Source organism: Humulus lupulus, chromosome 5, assembly GCF_963169125.1.
Source record: "Humulus lupulus chromosome 5, drHumLupu1.1, whole genome shotgun sequence".
NCBI lineage: Eukaryota > Viridiplantae > Streptophyta > Magnoliopsida > Rosales > Cannabaceae > Humulus > Humulus lupulus.
In genome coordinates this window covers 24,853,423-24,862,494 of record NC_084797.1, presented here as the reverse complement: position 1 = coordinate 24,862,494, position 9,072 = coordinate 24,853,423, and positions in this window count along the sequence as shown.

Genomic DNA, 9,072 nt, shown 5'->3' with positions numbered 1-9,072 from the left:
GTAAGAAGGTCACGGGATGACCTCCTTTGCCAACACCCAGGTGTCCTCTCCCTATAAATATGGAGACCCTGGGAGTTGCAAGGGGTTGGCTTCTAATTTTTAAAGAAATACCCTGTAAGGAATATCAGAGATATATCAATAATATTGACTGGTGGACTAGAAGGATTTTAACCTTCGAACCACCTAAAAAAGTATTCGAGTTATAATCTTCCTTTGTGATCATTCATCTATTACAGTTCATCATTTAGCACTAATCCCTCTCCTTATTCATATAATTATCTGTTGCCAAAGAACCGCGTCAACAGATAGATATAACCATTTTTGGCTTAGAATGAGGTACAGAAAACAGAATAACTTGAAGAGCCTTCCCGTATATTCTTTCTCCTTCACTTTCTTTGTGATTTTTTGAACCATTTTTGAGGATTCAAGCTTAGGAAGTAAGCCTTGGGAGTCTAGGAGTGTGTTCCTCCATTGAAGAGCATCATAAGCTGAGCTTTGGGTAAGTTTCTAACCATTGAAATCCCTGGTTTGTCCTGTTTTAGCTCTGTTTTGCAGCTGTGATTTCTAGGTTGAGATCTTGGTTTTGTTGGGAGTTTTGGCTAGGGTTCTTATGGTTGTGATGTTTGGGATATGTTGGGATGGTTTTTGGGTTCATTTGGCATCAAAAATGGGATTTGGAAGCATTGGAATCAGGTTAGAATCGAAGGAGATGAAGAAGGAGGTTTCAGGGGGTTCTTGGTCTGGAGGTAGCGCTATAGCGCCCACCTTAGGGCGCTACAGCGCTACTCAAGGAGGCATTTGGGCATGTTGGAGGTTCTGAGAATAGCGTTGGGGCACTAGGGGTCAGCGCTACTCTGTTCCTTCAAAGTCCCGTTTTGAGTGTTTTTAAGGGTTTTTGACTTGGGGTTTCAATCCTTAAGGCCCAGGATCGAATCTACTCACCATGTGGGCATGTTTCTGCTGGAAAAGCTTATACAGGATCTTTATTTATTTTCATGTATATCTAATATTAAACAAATTAATACGAGTTAGGCTAAAACATGTTTCTAAAATTGAATTCAAGAGAAACAAAGAATAGAATACTTACAGTATACGCAGCGGAATTAAGAGTCCTTCCTTCAGTTTCTCTAACTCTTGTATCCTCTCTGTCGCAGAGTATTATCAAGAAACTGAACCGATCTTCTATTTTCTTCACGATCTTCCAATGTATCCTTAGAACCACCTAGACTAGTGTGGGCAATTCTCAACACATGAGATAGATATAGAGAGAAGAAGAGAAAATAACAAAGAGGCTTAGAAAAGGACTTGTGTTTAGAGAGAATATAAAACTATCAGAAAATCTGACTTATCAAAAACCCTGTTTTGACTTCTCTATAAGCACTCCTTTTATAGACTTAATTAGGCCATTTAATTTAATTAAAAAAATCAATAAAATAACAGCCATTTTGAAGCCCTAGGTCGAAATTATCATGGGCTATAGGCCCGTGAAATTTCCCATTTGATTATAAGCCCATTGGACTTAAAATCAAGGCCTGTATTATTTTCTATTGATTTAATTAATTAAATAATTATTTAAATTCTTTATCAAATTAATTATTTATAATTTGAACCTTGATTTAAACTTATTTATTAATTTAGATACCAATTTATCTTAATTAATAAATCTGTCATAATTTCTCTTTTCTTCTCAAAATTACACAACTCTGTGAAACTATCCAAAATTGACCTGGTCAACTTTGATAATTCTAATTGATGATTAAATCAATTAATTGAGACTATCTAGATGATTTTATCCAAGGTACAATGGGGACCATGGGCCTATGAAATCAAGCTCCAATAAGTTATTATAAATCTAACAAATAAATTTACTAACTTATTAATTCCTCGTGACTCCACTATAGACTTGGAATTGCACTCTTGAATTCATAAAACGCTCTATAACAAATATAGATACGCTATTAATTATCCATTGTTACAATCATAATTGTCACTCAATCCTCTATAGACGGTCTACAATGAGATAGGACTAAAATACCGTTTTACTCCTCATTGTATTTTATCCTTAAAACACTTAGTTCCTTGTAAATGATATTTCAGTAAACTAATTTAATTACTGAAATGAGATCTCTATCATTTAACACCTTGAACCAAACTAAAAGGAAACCATCGTTTCACTTCTTCACCAGAAGCTATAGATGTTCATATCTATGATTAACACTCCCACTCAATTATACTACCGAGTTCCCAAGATGTAAGTATGGGCTAGTCCGTAGGGTAAGCTGGTAACGAACAAGTCAAAGAACTCAAATAATACAATCAGTTAGAATACTAACCACTCAGAATTGAGATTGAATTGACCTATGGTCAACTATATGATATGACTAGAATAGATAATAACGTCATGTTTACTTATCTTATCAACTGTCAATATCGGTCCTGTCCGATGTAACATATATGTAACGCCCCAACTCCTGGGACCGTTACAGTGTGCCTTGTAAACAGTGCTAAACTCGCTAATCGAGTCATTTGGCCAAAATTGTGATCTAAGTATGATTAGCGGTTTAGGGATTAAACATTTTGGTTAAGATGTAACGTTTCACTAGAACGTTTAATATATACATTGGGATCCCGAAAATATAAATTTCAGAGCTTATTACAGAAAATATTTACAACAGGCCGTTCTAAGCGGCAAAACAGGGTTCAACCCTAGTTCCACTTTAAACCTCGGCCATGGCGGTCGAGCAGCTGCATATGTACACGTCATCACCTAAGCTCTCCAACTCAAGGATGGTCTAGCTTCCTCTTGCCTTTACCTGCACCACATAGCACCCGTTAGCCGAAGCCCAGCAAGAAAACATAACACTATACATAAGCATTATTAAATGATTATCGTTATAATCAAACGGAGCATAAAGCTTCCAAACCAATGAGTAAACATCACATAATTCTAGCGGGAGAGTGGCTGTTAAGTAAGCCACCAGCCTTCAAGCTCTCTTTTCTAGCGGGAGAGTGGCCGTTAGGTAAGCCACTAGCCTCCAAGCTCTGTTTGTTCATCGACCCTCAGGGTCGGTCAGGCATTAATGCTCCTTGAGTCATTCAATGCTAGTAATCGATTAGATCTAATCTCCGTTGGCTTGCGTGAACCACGCTATGACCATTCTGACTAATCAGTCAGCGCTATGTGACCAGTGTCCAGTATCACTGCCGAACTTGACTAATCAGTCACAGCTTCACAGCTGGTACTAACACCTTTGCCAATTCTGGGTGACCAGTGTCCAGTATCACTACCGAACTTGACTATTCAGTCACAGCTTCACAGCTGATACTAACACCTTTGCCAATTCTGTCTGACGATTCAGTGCAACGTGACCAGTGCCCAGTACCACTGCCGAACCTGACTAGTGAGTCACGACTTCACAACTGATACTAGCACCTTTGCCAAACCTGACTAATTAGTCAGTGCCATGCACAAGTAAGCAATGCTATCAATATGTATCATATGCCAATTATCCATGAATAGGGCATTTAGCATGCTTACTAAACAGTTGCTAGCATAATCATGATCATGCACAAACTCAGAGACTCAAGCTCTGGCCAATCTCATATTCATCATTCATGGCATGCCCTAATCACATGTTTCTCGTGCACCACATGTATCACACTTAATCACCCAGCATGCTTCATTAATAATCATATGCAAATGGGCAAGATCGCCAAGCATTCATTATGCTATCAATGTTTACATTTAAACATCCATCATGCATCAATCATAGCCATGCATGTCACATACGGGGTGCAGTTTTCTTACCTCGGGTTCGAGCGAGAATTAATAATAGAAACGACCTTTGAGAACGATCAGCTTTTCATCCTTTAGCGGTCACCTAGTCATAACCAAACATATGGGACACCATTAATAAAATGAATAATAAAATGTCCCCAAACCAAAACCTAACTTCCGGGACCTCAAATACTACTCAACCGGGTAGTAGGTTCAACCCAGAGGCCTAAAGCTTGAATCCCCAAGCTAAAAACCCCATTCTGGCAAAAATGACCTTAAGGGCCACGGCCCTCCTTGGCCATGCCGCGGCCCGCCCCCCAGACAGAGGCGCCCAAAACCCAGTTCACACCAAGGGCCGCGGCTCTCCCTGGCCATGCCGCGGCGCAACCCCCAGTTCAGCAAAAACCCCTATTTTTCTTCCCCTACGATTCCTCTTAGAACCAATCTACCAAACCCAGTTTAAACACCACTCAAACCTCCAATACAATCCATAAACATGTTCCATACCACAACCTTAGTAAAACCCAAAGCAAACCCCAATAAAAACTTCCTCAAATCCAAACAAGCCACCATAAAACACAAGCTGAAATCTAACACTAAAACAGGGTATAACCAGAAAGTTAGTGGATAAAGCTCACCTTAAACCCAAGCTTGAACCTCCTTTAATGGCTGTGACAAGTTCCTAAGCCCAAACCTCAATTCCTAGCTTGTTCCCTTTGACCTCCATGCCTAACTCCTCAAGGTGGCTCTCAAAATTCAAAGAGAAGGATGAAGGAAAGACTTGTACGGGAAGGAAGGGAGAAGGATAAAGATTGGCTCTGTTTTGGTTCTGTTTTTCCATAGCCCTCTAATTGATACTTATCCCATGCCAAAAGACCTAAGTGCCCCTAGGTCACTAAAAGCTTCTAAACACCTCCAAGGGTAAGATCATCATTTCAAACCAATACCGTTAATTATAATTAACGCTTCCCAATTTCCCATTAATCTCCATATTCTCAAATACCAATAAATCATATCACATTACCCTTTAATTCCCGATAATGCTCTAATCATTAATATCACCCCGAGACTCACCCCGAGCCCCGAACTTAAGCCCGTTATGACTAGACCGAACACTTACATCTCATGATCGTCTCATGTCGAAAAGCTCGAACCAACCCACATACAATGTGGTAAAATTATATTTAATCTCAACCATGCACCCAAAATATACAATTACGTCCACAGTGGCCAAATTACCAAAATGCCCTTGCATTTAAAATATAAGCCCATAAGCATGCATTCATCATCATAAAATAATATAATTCGTATAAACATGCATATAATCATTAAGTATCATAATAAATCAATTATGGCCCTCCCGGCCTCCTAATCAAGGTCCTAAACCTTATTAGGAAATTCGGGGCATTACAATATACATCCGATCTTATCTACTTTGCTAATGTTCTAGAAAGAACATAACACTATAATGTGTAAGTAGATCATATCGTAGATTGGCAAGTCAGTGTAAATCCGGTGCACTGACTAATCTTAGGACTAACTTATTTTGAACATATAATCAAATTTATATTCCACTGTGATTACGTCACTATAAATAAGATTAGCTATATGCTCGGGATTTAATAGAAGTTTATATTAAAAAAATAATCAACAAAACATGTGAGCAAAGTGATTGACCAAGTCAAAAAATGATTTCTATTCTTTTATTGATAATAAAATGAGATTACAAAGAATTTGGGTTTTAATTAGGGCATAAAACCCCAACAGTTTCGAGGTCCCGAGAGTGGTGCTTAGGTTAAGACCCTATTATTGTGGATTCTCATTAATGGAGGTTATAATTGGTTGTGATTAGGTAACCGCTAAAGAATCAAAGGTCGATCGTTCTCAGGAGTCGTTCTTATAATATTTCTCGCTCGAACCTGAGGTAAGAAAACTGCACCCCGTGTGTGTGACATGTATGATAGTTGTTGAGGCATGCTGGTTGATAAATGTGGACATGGATTGCATATTAAATGCTAGTGAATATTGTTTACTTGTATATGGCACTGACTAGTTAGGGACACTGACCTAAGAGTCAGAAACGGCATACGTCCTGAACGCAAGGCCGAGGGAAGATTGGATCTAATCGATAGCAGCATTGAATGGCTCTAAGGCATTAATTCTGGACCGACCCTAAGGTCTTTGAACTTATAAGCGCTTGGCTAGTCTAAGACTAGATACTGAGAGCCAGGGCCAAAGGCCCAGGTGACCGTTTGTCACATGGATAGGGAACGTTGTTCCAGGGTTATGACTCTATGGTCATGAGGAAGGTTATGTTGGTGACCAGTCACCATGCACCTATCCTAGTTAAGCTAATGAAAGGTTTACTTACCTGTTAAGCCCCGGTGACCCTATCGTCACAAGGCTGAAGGGAGCTATTCTCAATTTAGTGACTTTTGCTATTGTCACCTATCTGTTTTAGACTGGTAGTCCTAAATGATTATTATGATCATTGTTGATATATATATCATGCTATATTGTGTTTTCTTGTTGGGCCTTGGCTCATGGGTGCTATGTGGTGCAAGTAAAGGGAAAGAAAAGCTCACCCAGCCTTGAGGGGAGAGCTTAGGTGGTGATGTGTACATATGGGGCCGCTTGACCACCACGACCAAGGAGTTCTCAGAGGAACTAGGGGGTTTACCCTATTTTTGCCGCTTAGGCCGGCGAGTTTGTAAATTTGAAACAGTAGTGGCCATTTTTTTTTTAGTTGTAAATAACTTGTAAATGTTTTGAATAGCTCATGAGCAGTTTATATACTTAATAAAATATAACCTTTCCTTTTTATTATTTTCATCTTAACCTGTTAATAACACTTAGAACACGTTTTTAACCAATAGACTCGAGTAGCGGGTCAAATTTCTGGTTCACCGATCACCGTAACTGTTCTGGGGTAACCAGGGCATTACACTTGTGGACTGAAGCTCTAAAGACATCCGTGTACATAGTAAATCGAGTTCCAACCAAGGCAGTCTCCAAAACTCCTTTTGAATTATGGAAAGGTTGGAAACCGAGTTTGCAACATGTACGCATTTGGGGATGCCCATCTGAAGTTAGGGTATACAATCCACAAGAAAAGAAACTGGACCCAAGGACCATAAGTGGATACTTTATTGGATATGCTGAAAGGTCTAAAGGTTACAAGTTTTATTGTCCATCTCATAGCACTAGGATTGTGGAATCAAGGAATGCAAAATTTCTTGAAAATGCCTTGATTAGTGGGAGTGATCAATCCAAGGACATAGGTTATGAGAAAGATCCTTCAGAATCCTCCACCTCAAGAGCAAGATTGATTGTGGTTGATAACACCCCTGCAGTCCAAATGGATGTTGAACCACCACAACCAATTGTTGAAGATCCACAAGTCAATGATGAAGTTCAAATGGATCAAGTTGTTCAAGAGTTGCCTATAATTGTTGAACAACAAGCTGAACCACCTGCTCCCCAAGAACCTGCTGGTGTAGCCTTAAGAAGATCCACTAGGACGACAAAATCGGCGATACCTAGTGACTACATTGTGTATTTGCAAGAATCTGACTACAATATTGGAGCCGAAAATGATCCAGAAACGTTTTCATAAGCTATGAATAGCAAAGAATCGGAACTGTGGTACAATGCCATGAAAGAAGAAATGAATTCTATGAAGAGCAACAAAGTCTGGGATCTTGTTGAGTTGCCTAATGGGGCGAGGGCTATTGGGTGTAAATGGGTCTTCAAAACAAAGAAAGACTCATTAGGCAACATTGAGAGACACAAAGCGAGACTCGTTTCTAAGGGGTTCACTCAAAAAGAAGGAATTGACTACACGGAGACCTTTTCTCCAGTATCTAAGAAAGATTCCCTTAGAGTTATCCTAGCATTAGTTGCTCATTTCGATTTAGAGCCGCAACAGATGGATGTGAAAACTGCCTTCCTAAATGGTGACCTAGAGGAGGAGGTATACATGAAACAATCAGAAGGATTCTCCTCTAGTGATGGTGAGCATTTGGTGTGCAAGCTTAAGAAGTCCATCTATGATTTAAAACAAGTGTCCCGCCAATGGTATTTAAAATTCCATGATGTCATCTCTTCTTTTGGATTTGAAGAGAATGTCATGGATCAATGTATATACCAGAAGGTCAGTGGGAGTAAGATTTGTTTTCTTGTTTTATATGTGGACCATATTCTTCTTGCAACCAATGATAAGGGCATGCTACATGAGGTGAAGCAATTTCTCTCAAAGAACTTTGAGATGAAGGATATGGATGATGCGTCTTATTTCATTGGCATTAAGATCCCTCTAGATAGATTCAAATATATCTTAGGTCTATCTCAAGAAACCTACATTAACAAAGTTTTAGAGAGATTTCAGATGAAAGATTGTTCACCAAGTGTTGCTCCTATCGTTAAGGGTGGTAAATTAAATTTGAGCCGGTGTCCAAAGACTGATTTTGAAAAGGAAGAAATGAAGAACATCCCATATGCTTCTGCTGTTGGAAGCTTGATGTATGCTCAGGTGTGCACAAGACCTGACATTGCCTTTGCTGTCGGAATGCTAGGAAGATTTCAGACCAGGGATTAGACCACTGGAAAGTTGCAAAGAAAGTTATGAGGTATCTTCAGGGTACTAAGGATTACAAACTCATGTTCAGACGAACCGACAACCCCATAAGTAGTTGGCTACTTAGATTCATACTTTGCTGGTTGTACTGATTCACGTCAATCAACCTCTGGTTACGTGTTTATGTTTGCCGGTGGAGCTATATCATGGAAGAGTAACAAACAGACCTTGACTGCTACTACTACTATGGAAGCCGAGTTCGTTTCGTGTTTTGAGGCTACATTGCATGGTGTATGGCTAAAGAGTTTCATTTCAGGCCTTAGAGTTGTAGATTCTATATTGTACGCCCTGGTTTTCCCACGGGCTGATTAGCAGGTCGAGCCTCGGACTAATCAAGGTTAGCCCGTAAACTTCCCCAGGTCAGAGATCTGGTTTTCCAGGTCGTACCCGCTTAGCTTGAGGTATCCTCAAGAACTCGCCAATGCTGCCTAAGACTGGGGGAAGGAGTCCTTAAGGCCGAAGGTTGGGTCAGTGAAGCAGCTCGTTGTGCGAGCTTCTGCTCGTGGATCTCTGATCCTTTGTAAAGTCAACACACGCAAGATAAACGTGCCTATATCTGACATCACGTGTCCGATATCTCCCTGACTTTCCGGGCACGCATCAGGAACGTGCGCATTCAGACACCCACGACTGGGTTGGGCCGTGTGGCCCATTATCT